The following is a 14,217-nucleotide window of genomic DNA, read 5'->3' on the forward strand; positions in this document are numbered from 1 at the left end:
CAGTATTCAAAGAATCTTAGAATAGTTTGGGTTGGAAGGGACCTTCAAGGTAATCCAGTTCCAACCTCCCTGGCCCTACTGGATCATGCTGCTCAAGGCCCTATCCACCTGGCCCTGAACACCTCCAGGGATGGGGCAGCCACAACTTCTCCAGACAACCTGTTCGAGTGCCTCACCGCTCTCATGGTGAAGAAGTTCTTCCTAATGTCTCATCTAAATCTTCCCCTCTCCAGTTTATAGCCATTGCCCCTAGTCCTATCACTACAAGCTTTTGTAAAAAGTCCCTCCCCAGCTTTCTTGTAGCCCCCTTTCAGGTACTGGAAGGTCGCTACAAGATCTCCTTTGAGCCTTCTTTTCTCCAGGCTGAACAAGCCGAACTCTCTCAGCCTGTCCTCATATGGAAGGTGCTTCAGCCCTTGGATCATCTTTGTAGCCCTCCTCTGCACCTGTTCCAACAGCTCTATATTCTTTTTATGTTGACAATTCCAGAACTGGACACAATACTGCAGGTGAAGCCTCACAAGAGAGGAATAGAGGGACAGAATCCCCTCTCTTGCCCTGCTGGCCATGCTTATTTTGATGCAGCCCAGGATACAGTTGGCCTTCTGGGATGCAAGTGCACATTGCCAACTCATGTCTAGCTTCTCATTAATCAGCACCCCCAAGTCCTTCTCTGCAGGGTTGCTCTCAGTCACATCATTCCCCATCCTGTATTGAAACTGCAGATTGCCCTGACCCAGGTGTAGGGCCTTGCACGTGGCCGTGTTGAACCTCATGAGGTTCTCGCCGGCCTACTTCTCCAGCTTGTAAATAAGTATTGTTTGGTTGTCTTTCAGTACTGCCTCTGGGTTGTGTCCGTTCCCTTGCAAGACCTTCATAGGTTGTGGTGTACATTTCTCCTTTCCTGGGATGAAGCAGATGGTGGCTGCAATTCATAGGTGACAGTTCTGGAGAGGGATCTTGCTTTCTATTGCAGCTGTGATGCTGGTAGTTCGGGTGGGTCTAGTCTGCCCTGGCTCTTTCCCAAGTGTGAGCTCGATTGCTGCAATGCTGCTCCTGTTCTGTCTGCCAGCTGAAGGCATGGTATATTTCTGGACCCAGTAGCATCCAGCATTATTTGTGGGTATCAAAAGATGGAATATGGTTTGTAAACAACTAGCCCAGGTTGTGATGGGAGGATGCTGTGTTATGAGCTTTCCAGGGAGTGGAAGGAGGGCAAGGAAAGGACATTATCATGCTTGTAGATATAACGATGGCAAAGACCTGGCACTAACTATCCCTCAGGTAGCTGAGTTGACAAAACGTAGTTCTTTGTGATTTTGTTTCCTTTGTGTGTATTGGCCTTCTTTCCACCATAACCTGTGATCCTTCTTTTTGGAAATCTCTCCTTCCATTGTTCCTTATTTGTGGTTTCTCTCCAGTGTCTCTCATGCTAGCCACGCTGAAGTTAATGCGTGTGCTAGTTGCCCATGTGCAGATGCTGACAGAGCAGCTGCTGGGCCAAACAAAGCAGGGAATTGTTGACAGCTGAATTTGTGAGGCTAATTTGGATGTGTCTCTTCTACCTATGTACTAATTTCTCCCAAAGATGTAAGTTGACACCTATTTGTATCTCTTTGCCTTCTGCCAAATGTGGTCAAAATTAACTAGTGAGTTGAAAATTTAATAGGGTGAGGACTGACAAAAAGCAGTACCACATAAACTTAATTTCCTTTAGAATCTAGACCAAAAATATGTGGTAAGGGTTTTATTCTTCAATCGTGTGCTTTAAAACTGTGTGGAACAATGTGATTAGTAGAAGTGGTATTTTCAGGATTATTTGCAGCATGTACGAAAACAGTACAGCTGAATCCTGTTATGTACATGTGTATTAGCATGTAACCAACTTAAAAAGCTGAAACAACTGAAACATTTGCATGGAGAAATAGCAAAATAAATGTATAAAACTTTTACTCATGAAGCCGGCAAAGCATCTAGTATGGAGCTGTTTGAATGAGTCCAGAAGAGAGACAGACACAGACAACTGCTTATAACCTGTTGCCTTGGCTTGTAGAATCAAAAGCCAAGGCAAAAGTCACTAGCTGACAGAAACTGCATGGAGTGGCGTTCCAATTCAGAGATGGACTCAGTCAGTGATTAATATAAAATTCATCATAGATTAGTCATATGTTTTTTTCCTTGCACAAATCATGTCTAGATTCACTTGAACTCTGCTAAGTTAGTGATTTGCTAGCTTTTATTTAAACCTTATGCAGTTTGTTCTTGCTACTGTTTTACAAGTACTTCACTAGCTCGTCTGTCTGGTGCTATTCTTCTTTTTATTGGGCTTCTAGAGGTGTTTGCTGTGACAATTGGCTGTGTTGTGTGTGTCCCCCAGTGCTGGCTTGTTGATTCAGTGGCATTTTTGCTTGTACATTTTTCAAATGTACTGTTTTGTATTAGGAAATGTTGTTGCATGAGATACGGGCTCTTTGGGTCACTGGAGTTAACCATGTGGTTAGTTTTGCTCAGGTCTCTTTAGTTTTCACTTTGGGTTTCTGTGTGCGCCAGACTCCATGGTTTTAGATCGATACTTAGTTTTTAAGCTCAAGGCTGGCACTTGCAGAATGAACAAGTATACTGCTTTGGGTTTCATCTGTGGTTATGGTAATATCCAAAACCAGATTGGTTTATTAATGTGGATCCTGTGTGGTTTTGGTCTGTGTCAAAAGATGTGCAGTCTTCTAGAAACTAAAAATAAAGATAAGGACTAAAGCACCCATGCTTTATGTCTGTCGAAGTGCAGCTAGTTTGTCCCATTATGAATAAGAGATCAGTTACATGGTCTGCAGCAGCTGAAAAATGCATCTTGGGGACATGGTGATTTAAATGTGGGAGAGTTTGGGTGTTGCTGGGTGATACTTGGTATGGATAGATGGTGTATACAGTTGTGGGGAAATTATTCAAGCTGCAGCCATGATTACTTCCATTCAAGTTCAAACCAGACTTTGCCCAAAGCCCTTTTACAAAAGAATTGTAGCATTAGTGTATCAAAATAAAAGACATGCATCAATTACTTTTCCTGTGGATAATCATTGGGTCCCCAAATCATTCAAAGTATTAAGGTTTCTTCATTGCTCTGCTTCTTGGCTTTAAATCCTCTGCCTGCCTTTCTAAGGCACAGGACAACGGGACACAATCAGCCTGAATTGGTGAATTCCTTGGTAATACACACATTATTAATTTTCCTTCATAAATTGTTGAGTCAGGTTTTTTTCTAGTAGCTGTTGATTCATTCTTTAAAGAGGAAAAAATCAAAAGAAAAATAGTCTATTAACACAGAGTAAAGGCAGAGTGTACGAGCATCAAATATGCTTCTCAAGGAAGAATCCTCTAAGTGTAAGCTTTAAAATAAATAAATAAAAAAATGATGCTCTGTACTGCCTGATGTGAGCTAGGTGTTACCGTTGGAAAGGGTGCAAATGTATGGCCAAGTTCTGCAAAAGTAACTTCTAATATATTTATGTGTTACGGGGAGCAGAGTGATGAGATTTCAGAGAAGCCTGTGCATGCCTCAACAAGAAGCAGCTATGTCTGTTTGGGAGCCTCCATGTATGCTTGCGTGAAGCCATAGCTTGGCTGAGCTCCTGCAAGTCCAGCTGGGCTTCTGGGAAAGGCATCCAGGCCATGGGTGGAGGGTGACTGGAAGAAGCTGAGCACTCGCTGATGTTTTGTTGCTCCAAGGGATGTGCATGGCAGACAAGGGGTAGACAGAGGAGGCTTCTTGGCAGGAGGCCTCTTGTCACCTCTTCTTCTGGCAGCCAAGCTCTGGCAAGAGATGGCTGTCAGAAAAGATCCAAGCGATAACTGCCTTGAGAAAACAGAGAGGCCAGGATGGATGTGGAGCTACTGACCCCTAAGGAAGCGCTGTTTTCAGATGTTTCCTGGAGAGCCAATAGTGTCTGCTTTGAGCTGTCAATGTTCAGGCAGTGTCCCCTTCCATTGTAGGGCAGAGCTGCTTATCTGAACCTTCACCATGGATTTGAAGAAACACTCCCTCTTTGGGAAACTATGGCTGCCTTCTTTTAGTAGTCTGGCTGATGCTGGTCTCAGCAGCCACAGCCTTTCTTCCCAGGTCCCTCCCTTCTGTCTAATTCCTTGGAGCTGAAATCCCAGTCCATTGCCCAAGTGATTTGCCGACCGCTCTGACCACATCCTCAAGGTGCAAATGGTCCAGTTGCAATACCTGGTGATCTTGAGCAGGGCAGGCTCTCACATTTGATTCTGGCATGTGTTATGTGTGTAGGAGGCTTAGACTTATGTCTTGGAGTGCTTAGGGGTTGGAAGGGGTGGTGGGAGATACTTAAAAACGAACTTTAAGTCCTGTTGCCTGTGGAATATATCAACCCATTTTCTTTTAAAAATATAGGAAGAATGTCATAGTAGCTTTTTAATTAAAACACAAACATGTAGACATGAAGCAAGTGTGTGGAAAGGAGTAGTAATTCGAATTGGGCTGTGACTGCTTGGGTCCCATGTTACAGAGTCGTTTTTACTTTCAGTAGAGAGGAGGGGCTCTCTCAGATCTTTAAACACAAAGCCCTTCTTCTCTTGATCAGAAATCATGAAGCAGAGCAGATCTTTATTTTTATCTAAAGAACAGACATAAGCCAGATTATTTGCTTGCAGTACTCTTGCATTCTCCCAGAAACAAAGCTTTTAGTAGGCACGAAGCAAAGAAGAAGTGCTGCTGCTTTCATGGTAAGCCATGTCCCTAAATGCAGTGCAACATGTGAATCTGGGGTTTTTTTAGACATCGGATTGTGTCCTATTTAAAATCATACAGCATAAAATTGCATGCAATCATGTTCCTTTAATTTGAAAAAGAAATGGGTGGCTATTGTAGAAAATCTCTGATTCATGAGGTAAAAAATATTATTGCTGAACACTCAAGATTGTAGGATTAGTATTTGTGTTTTCATCCTGGTTAAAAGATCATGGTCTGGAAAGGACAGAAAAAATCACATCTTGCACCTCTCTCTTGTTTTATGTTTGTCTTGCAGTATTGTTTTTTTCCTGGGGATACTGGAAAGGTTCCTCCAGGACATCTGTATTTGTGTTGTTCTCTGTATGAAAGCAAAAATGCAATTAACTTTTATCTCACCTGTTTTGCCTAGTCCTGCATTTCTTAAATGATCATTCCTAAAAATTGGCTCTTGATTATAAGTGTGGTTTTCTGGTAGTTTGTTTTTTCGAAACTGAAACTGTGCTTGCATTAAACTTGGTGTCTCTGAAGAGCTTGTCTCTCGCTGTCTGTGTGCTCTGTGATTGGGACTTTATGCCACGTTTATCATGTGTGATGATAAATCACACATGCAGCTATTCCGTTGGTTGCCATTCTTGGAGGATAATTTACCCTTTCAGCTAAACCAGAAAAACTTCACCCTTTCCCAGAAATCCAAGTCTGCGTTTTCACCCAGTGTCCCTGATCTCCAGGCTTCTCTTGGGGACTGCTAGCCTTCCTGACATCCTAATGCAGATCGCAGGGTAAAGGCCCTTGAATCTCTGTATACTGTGCTCTGTTCAGTCAGGAGAAATACTGGGGTGAACATCACAGCCAACCTTACAGGAATTGCTAAAAAGAGTCTTCAGAGGTGAGGGTGCGCGAGGGAGGTTTCCTTAGTTGTGGCATTAGAAAGAGTCTGAGTTTTCTGGGAAAGTTCATTTGTACAGATTAAATTGAGTTTGAGGGAGGATGGTGTGGGGAAGCAAACCACTTTCCTAGCAGCCTTCAAAATAAACTGAATCTCTCTGATGACAGCCCCCAAGGTAGGGTCTAAGGCAGTTAGTTCACTTTTGAGAAATGCATGAAAGTATTCCCTCCCTCATTAGATAGTGAGCGGCCGTACAGCTTGCCTGAGGTGTGGGCTGTGTATGTGTAACTCTGACTCTGCCAAGAAGGAAATGACTAAACTTTCTGTCAAACCACAGCAACAAAGAACATCTTTGATTACCAAAATAGTCATAGGGAAGAAGCTCGGGAATAGCTGTGGTGCTGCCGGCACCCCACACTGGGAAGGGCAAATCAGACAGAGTCTGGCACTCAAGGGGAACATAACTCTCCCATCATTGAAGGTGGTGTCAATGGGGGGAAACAGGACTGGGAAGGGGGTTTGTCCTGAAAAGCTGCCAGGATTTTCCTGCATTGGAGAAGGTGATGAGGAAATTTGAGCAGGTGTCAAAGAGGGGGGCAGGCCAGCTGTGACAGCAGACAGCTGGCTGGCCAACCAGCCCCACAGACTGGGGCACAGTGTCAAAATCCCACAGCTGCTGTGCTCTGCATCTTCTTCCCTGCTGCCTGACTCCTGCCTGTGGGTCCTGGCAGCCCAGGCAGTGGGAATCCCAAAGATCCTGTTAATTTGTGAGCCTCGCCTGGCTCAGCTGGGGTTGAGTGTTTGGAATGAAGGGGAGAAGCTCCATTTAATTATAGGTTTTCCATTTCAGCCCTTGGTATTACTTTAAGCAGACTTAAAATAATACTGTTAACTAACTTTTTTTCCCCCTAGCTTTGTAGTTTCATACATTAGATTCTGCAGTACCCTGTATAGAAACCTCAAATTTTTTTTTCCCTGCCTACCACATTTTGTCTCTTTTTCCATCTGACAGATGTTTTTTTCCTGTGTTGCAGAGGGCTCAATACATAATTATTCTGTTGCAATAGCCCAAAGCCCAGTCCTGTAACAGAGTCTACTTGTACAGACTCATGTGTCCCTGTTGTTTATGTCCTGTGTAATCTTTTTTTCCCTGGGTTTTTGTTCAATCTAATCTAAAAAACTGCTCTGAAAAGCTATGGGCACCCAGTCATTTGTGTGCCATGAGACCATCTATTATAACTTTTTAGTATCTAGACCTGAAAATGTTTTTTTGGGTTTTTTTTCTTTTTTTGGTGCTCATCTCCTAGTCATGCACAGGCTGAATTCTCTCAGTTGTAGATGCTTCTGGATATTTGCTGTGAGTCTTTGTTGCCCCAAGTCAACAACTAGTTGGTTTGTGACTCTTCAGCCCTGCAGGGTTTTTTTGAGCAAATTCTTTGATCATGTTGCTCGCTTCTCCTAAACTTCTGTCAATTTGGTAAGATCTGTTCTTGCTCTTGGCATGATTTTTGTTTGGAGAACAGCATCGTAGTGTGCCGGTGGAGTGTCTCAGGTGGGGGAGTACACTGGAGTGCTCCTGCTTGTTTCAGTTCTTCTACCAGCTGTATTTCATAGAGCATTCATGTATTAATTACTGATTCTTATGTCTTTTCTGGTGGAGACTCATGTAGTTGCCTTGATTTGGAAGTTTTATGTTATTGCTCCAGAATTTTATTCCCTAAACTTTGCTTTTGCATTTTGAATTCAAAGTTTATTGAGAACCTTCTCCCGGAACAATTTTGTCATGCTTCCCACACCAAACAGATCTTATTTTGACCACAGTCTGTAGATGGGTGTATCTGTGACTAAAACTTTCTGTCAAATCACAGTAACAGAGAACATCTTTGATTTCCCAAAATAGTCATAGTGAAGATACTCAAGAATAGCTGTTGGGAACGAGTTGCAGAGTTGGTTCGATGCTATGGGCTGCTTTGACTTCCACTGGCTTCACTTCTCTAGATCTCTAGATGTTCAGCAGCGTGGAGTGCTTGGTTGGGATTTTTGGAGGTCACAGAGAAGGAAGGCTTTCCAGGCATCATTCATCTTCTTTGGTGTTACGTGGATGTGATCAGCGGGGGACGTAGATAGCAGGCACAGGCCAACAGTGTAGTGTAGTTATACTGAGAGATAAACTTTCTGGGAATTATTTGGAATAAACAAACTCATTTCCCCTTTGTAACATCAGTTGTCATCATTTTATCTCTTGGTAACGGCTTTTTTTTAATGCTGTGTTATGTACATCATCCACTGTCATTCCTGTATCCTGTGTCACTTGATGATAAACTTTTATACTGTTAAGTCCCCTCAGACTTTTTAGTTATTAATTAAATTCTTTATTTCCCTCTTTTCAGTGTCAGAAATTTTTATGGATCAGTGGTACTTACTCAAGAGTGACAGTGGAGATCAGCATTAAATCTGCTCCTCTGGGTGAGTAATCTAACCCACCACATCACTCGTGCCTAATATCTACATATCTGCTATTTTTTTATTTTTTGCTTGATACCTTACACAACAACTCCTGTAGGCTTTCATTTCAAATGTCATTAAAATTATGCTGCATACAGCTTCTAGCAGGATTTTTAGAAGAATGTCATAGTGCTTCTGCTTGTGTAGACATCCATTTATTTGGTGTCTTTTAAAGGATAGCTGTCACTTAACACAGTCTGAACCATTGTTTCGTTTCAGGGAGACTTTCCACATTTTAAAGATGGTGGTGTTGGAGTTAGCGTAGGGGTTGTGGCAGAGTAACGAAGTATATTTTGATCATCTAAGGACTAAAACTGAAATGAACACTGGAGCTGTTCTGTGGCATATTTTGGACTCAAGCTGTGCCAGTGCTCCAGTACGAGGCCCACTGAACTTGCTGTGCCCGCGCGATGCAGCTGTGCTGTGCATGTGTAGTTAATCTGACTCGACAGGTCTGGCAACGTGCAGAGAAACTGCCAAGAGCTTTCAGATTACTGGGGCAAGCTTATGTGAAAAAAACATTCAACAAAATAGACTATCTGTTGGATTACCCCTTGGAAATGGCCCAGTTTAGTTGACTTCAGGGAGTGGCATTTTGCATTTAGTCTAGACTGATTTGATCCAAGTAGCCTAGTGCATGTCAGAACTGGCAATCTTGCCTTTGGAACGGTTATCCCTTTATACTTTGTTTTGGATATTACGGTGTGATATAGCATGATTTAGCATCCTACATTCCAGCTGGCTTTCCATGTGGAGAGCTGGGTCAGGTTGCTGCATCTGCACTTCGGCCATGCTCCCCACAGCTGAGATGTGCTCTCCCATAGCACCACTGCTGGAGTCCCAGCTGCTTGCTGGGTCTCTCCTCCTGACTCATGTGGTTGCTCTGTTACATACTCCTTACAAACTCTTGGCAAGACCCACGTCTACTAGCATGTTGCACCTTTTGTCTTGGATGCCCTCCAACTGCTCTCATCTCTGAACTGCCTTATTCTTATCCTGGATGAGGAGTGCAGTATTTGTTTGTGCTGTGCTCTCTGAGGTGGCGTTGTGTTAGCCTGCTGGAAAGGCAAGCATATCTCCTTTCCGATGATGATCTACATTAAGTTCTGGCCACTTATTTGTTCACTTGTCCAGGGCCCCTGAAAGTCTATTTGTGTCAGCTGTCAGCTTCTGTCCCACAGCTGTACTGGGCTTCTTCTCGACTGCTGTCTTCCTGCTTCATAAGGCTGTCTCCCCACTCCATCTGTGACTTGTTGCCTCTTTGTCTATGCTGTCTGTGGTGGGTGGGCTAGATCCTCCTCCTGTTCCCCACCACACCACGTGCAGCTGCTGCCTATGTGTCCTGATGTTACCTGCACCACCCTGGGGCCAGCTGATATGGTCAGCGGTGGCTGCAGTTCCTCACAGTGTTTAACAGCCTGCAACCCAAGAGGGATGCTTGCCTTGCACCCACATGTTTGCTAACAGTCATTGGGCTTTGGAAAGGGCAGCAAGCACCAATTCTACGGCCTGGGAACACTAGTGTGCTGCCACTGAGGGCTTGGGGCTCTCCTGGCTTGGGTCATTTCTGCTTCACAGTGCTCTCCTGCATCCCTAACCTCACTGCTGGCCCACAGTATGTGAGGACTGATGTCTCATTAAAATGTTACTTCCCTTTGCTTCCTTTCTTTCCTTCTCCATAGCCTTTGGAGCACCTCCTCTTGGATCTCTGACCTTTCCCACAGTATACCACTATGTGTGAGCTCTCTCTGGGATTCACAGGCTACCCAGGGTCTCGTGCTGGTGCTGGAAGGTAGGAGCCCTAAACTCCATTGCCAAATGCCTTTTATTCCCAGAGTTTTTAATCAGAGGTCTGCTGGCTTCAGGAGCAGTTGTCATCTATTGTCTCCCATCCTGATCACATTTCTTCAGTTTTGTTGCTGCTTGTCAGTGTTGTTGGGATTACACTCCAGCTGGCCCTGCGCTTCAGCTGGATTTGAGTCGGTCATGGCTGTAAAAACATCGTTAGAAGTCCAGTGTTGGCTGGCAGCCATGCTCTACTGGATTCTTGTTTGGAGATTTTCAATCTGCTGGCATCACTGCACAAATGTCTTTCTTTTTTGTCGCTGGAAGTCTCTGCCTCTTCGCTCTCCAGATGCTGTGCTGGTTTCCATTTCCCAGGAGCAGCAGAAGTTTAGGGACCTAACTCTTTTATGTTTTCCCTGCCACTTGTGCTGTTGCTCTGGGAAAGAGGTGTGTGTCCATGTCCATCCCAGGCTGAAGTAGCAGGTGCTCAGTCTTCCTTTCTCTCTTTCCATAGATCTGGTATTGATCTGTTTCTGGTATTTGGAGTCATGCTGTTCAAGTCAGACCCGTTGCCCTCGACAATCAGTCTGGAAGGCTGGAGCTGATCTCTCCAGCTGCTGCTTGCTTTCACCCTTAAATACATAAATAAGAGCCCCTCCTAACAAGATGGCAAGAGATCCCCATGCCTGACTCATCGTTGACAGGAGCAGCGGGCTGTGTTTCAGGCTGCTGTCTGCTCCTCCCAGCCAAGGAGTGGAACGCGGGCTTTCCGCTTGTGTTGTCCCAAGTTCAGCCCAGATGTCTGTGTTCTGGTCTCACCACAAAGAATACGCCAATGTGTTCTGAGTGGAATTTGGGTGCCTCTGCCCTATTCCTCTATTTAGCCGTAGAAGCATGGATTTCCATCCTGTTGTTCTCTCCCTAGCAAGCACCATGTTAATCGTGATGCTGACAATCCAGCTGTGGCCCACAGTAAGGCAGCATGTATAAATAAACCAGAAAAGCTAAATAATGCTTTTAAAATAAGCCTTAGCAGACAGAGCTGCTTTAGTGTGGTGCCACGAAGGCACAGAAACCCGACTATGTCCACGTAGCCAGATTCAGTCATGCTCCCTGCAGCTGTTCCTCTTTCCTTGCAAAATCCATGCGAATTTTCAGATACTTCTTCATCTTACTCCACCAGTTCTTGGGACTGTTTTGAGTTGAAGTCTGCACTTGATGGCGGCACATTAGGTGTCCAAAGCTGAGATGTAACATGCACATGCAGCACTGAAATAGGCACTGCAGCAGTGTGGATTGCATGTGTGCCATGTGCAAAAGGCAGCCATTAGCATTTTGGATTTTTTGTCCCCCAATGTCACATTGAATATGGGAGGGGAAGAAGTACAAGGCTACTTCTATGTATGGCCATTATTGCATTTATTAGCACTTGTCCTGCAGGGTCTAGCCCAGACACAGCTTTTCTTGGACTTTTAATAGTTGTACTAAACTGAAATGTGCTCAAAATAGTGATACTTTAAACCAGTTCCCCAGAGCCTGTGGCTGCTTGTTTATGGGAGGCATAACACTGCCTGTGGTTGAGGCATGGGGGGGATCCCTGACCACTCCCAGCCCTGTTCCTGCCTCGCTGCTGGAGCCAGAGGGCTTTTGGTGTGCGTGCTGGTGCAGGCATGGTACAGAGGCCCATTAGGGCCAGGGCACAGGAATGTGGCAGGCATGGAGCGTGACACAGCTCACACTCTGCTGCAGCTTCAGGATGCATATTGCCTTTGTGTTGATGTGTTACCTGGGACTGCTGCACTGTGGAGGTAAAATTCCTTATTTTAGGAATTGTGGTGCATTCTCCTTGCCCAAAGATCTCCTTGCCCCACACTTAACCTAGTGTGTTGTTGGAGCAGTACCAGGGCAGTAAATGACATGGGGATACTGACCAAATGTCAGTTTTGATCTGAGTTGGTGCTGGGTTTGTTAAGAGTTAAAACCACAGATCATCTTGTTTATTTTAGAGTTAACATTTGTCTTGTGTGAATGACACCTCTTGTCCCAGGTAAGCACATCAGCTGAGCCCATTGTTAGGCTGGAGGGAATGGGGAACTGGAGTGCTACTCCAGCAGGTGGTGGAGGGGATGGAAGGAGAGGGTTTTTTTCTGGTTGTTTTCTTCACCCTTTTTTTTGCTGAGAGATTATGTTGCTGCTTGCAAAAACCAGTAAGTTATTATGCTTTTGCTCTTGGCGTTTTATGTGATGTGGTTTGGGCAACATTAATGTAACAACCTTATGCTCACCCACAGTACTGATGGTGGCTCTCTAAAACAGATAAATCTCTGCAGAGAGAGGGAGTTGTATTTATCTGTAAATAGTTAGCATACTGCCCTGTTTATCTAGCATGTAACCTCTCTGTTGCACACTGTTTCCCTGCCTCCCTCCCATCCGGTCCTTTTAATGTAATTGACTTTCCCAGTCTTGACAGTTGCTTTATATTCAGAATATATAAATTCACCCCTCACAAAGCTCTCAAATCTAATTTCATTTCTTCCCATACTTGTTTGAGAAATTCTTTGTGCTCTATTCAAGACTGAGAATATGCGTTTTCCCTGTTTATTTAGGCAAGCATGTTTTGTCTGCTGAAACCTGGTCAAGTGATATCTTTCTTTTCTTGCATTTATAATCCGGTGAGGTTTATGTATTGGGAATAATCGTTGTGAGCTGGAAGAAGATTGTCCAATCTGTTCTAAGATGTCCCACTTTCTGAGTATTGCATCTCATTAGGGATAAAGTTGGCTGTTTGCATGGCTTTTTTTTTCTTACCCTATATAGCTTGGGGGAGCAAATATATCATTTCATTATCTAGTAATAATGCTTGGCACTTCATTTGCGTCTTCAAAGAACTATATGGCTATGAATTGAATAATTTCTGTAACATTGTGTAGTAGTTTCTCATTATTATTTGCCCCATTTTACAGATGGGGAAAGTCAACAAGAAGTTAATTGACCTTAGGTCAAGACAGGAGAAACAAAATCAACTTGAGTTCCTGGCTCCCTGACTTATACTGCAGCAGCACCACATCTCTTTTTTTGTCTAAACTAAAGAGGAGTGAAAAAAAAAGGAAAGTCTGATTCCCATCGACAGCAAAAGGAAAGGGAGAAGTGTTTATCTCTGGTGATCTTACCTCACCTTGTTAACTATTCAGTTAAGTGCATTTGGTAGTGGTGGTTTTTTGGTGTTTTGTTTTGTCAGAGGTATGTGAGGAATTACCTGGAGTTTATGAAGCTGAAGCAGTGTGTGAATTGGGTTAGGGTTGTTGGGGAGGAGGGTGTGTCACTCGCCCCCTGACAGCTGGGAGATACTTCTGCTCCTTCCCTCCTCTTCCCCCTTGAACCAGAAGCAGTGGAAACCTCTCCTTGTAGTATTTGCGAGTGGTATGTGTCCCCATCTTGTTTTCCAGCTGAGACCAAGACAGGAAAAGTGAGACATCCTAAATGGGGATGCTTCATATATAGAAACTAATCCTCCTTGTCTCACCCACCACATGCCACACTAGGACACTTTTTTTCCTACTGGGCTCTAGTGGAACTTGTTAGCTTGGAGTGGTGTCTGGGATTACCTTATTTGCAGAAATAATTTTATACCACTGCACTTAGCTGTAGGGCTTGATGTGGATCTACAGCTGCTTAATTAACTGATAAGACCCTCAAATGTATTGCGTGCTGTAGAAGAAAGGTGAGTGCTCTAAGCAGTAAACTGTGGAATTACAAACCCTGCTACGGAGGAGGTCTTGGTAATGATGTTCTTGACTGTTTGAAGTTAGTTAAAACTTCATTTTTCTCAGGAGTTTTGGCTTTCTTGAAAGGTGCACTGGAGCACTGGGCAGTGTTAGAACAGTTTAGTCATCTTGGGGAGGACGGATGCAAAGGACTTGGTGCAAAGGAGCACGGAAATCAAACAAACAATTTCTTCACCTTCATTTGGAAAATCCCATGGCTGCTTCTCCACAGGTTCTCAGAGGTTCCCTGGCCACCTTATGCCTGTCTTCAGATTCCTTGTTTGATAAACTTTCTCACAGGAGTCTTGCGTGACTTAACACAACTTTATTCTGGGCATGCCCTGCTAGTGAAGGGAGTGGAAAAGGCAGCTGTCTTCAGCCACGCGCTCTGCCTGGGGATGCAAAACTTTGCTAATCCTTTTTGGGGGCTTGAGATTTAACTCCAAGAATATATTTAGTTTTCTCTTTCTAATGAGCGTAAGAGGTATCCTGATGCCTTAGATGAGATGTTCAACGACTGGGCACCAGGA

At 44.1% G+C, this 14,217-nt stretch overlaps 1 protein-coding gene across 3 annotated transcripts in view; it reads left to right on the forward strand.

Moving 5' to 3' along the window:
- Positions 1-14,217, forward strand: part of PPFIBP1 (PPFIA binding protein 1) — a 114,080-nt gene that overhangs the window by 23,991 nt on the left and 75,872 nt on the right. For 2 of the 3 annotated variants that reach the window (XM_069863711.1, XM_069863720.1), the window contains exon 2: positions 8,024-8,099. The exons of the other annotated variant lie outside the window; for it this stretch is intronic. The gene's annotated coding sequence lies outside the window, so the exon portion shown is untranslated. The remainder of the gene's footprint in view (positions 1-8,023; positions 8,100-14,217) is intronic. 3 annotated transcript variants of the gene reach the window in all.

The sequence above is a fragment of the Phaenicophaeus curvirostris genome, chromosome 1, assembly GCF_032191515.1.
Source record: "Phaenicophaeus curvirostris isolate KB17595 chromosome 1, BPBGC_Pcur_1.0, whole genome shotgun sequence".
Taxonomy (NCBI): domain Eukaryota; kingdom Metazoa; phylum Chordata; class Aves; order Cuculiformes; family Cuculidae; genus Phaenicophaeus; species Phaenicophaeus curvirostris.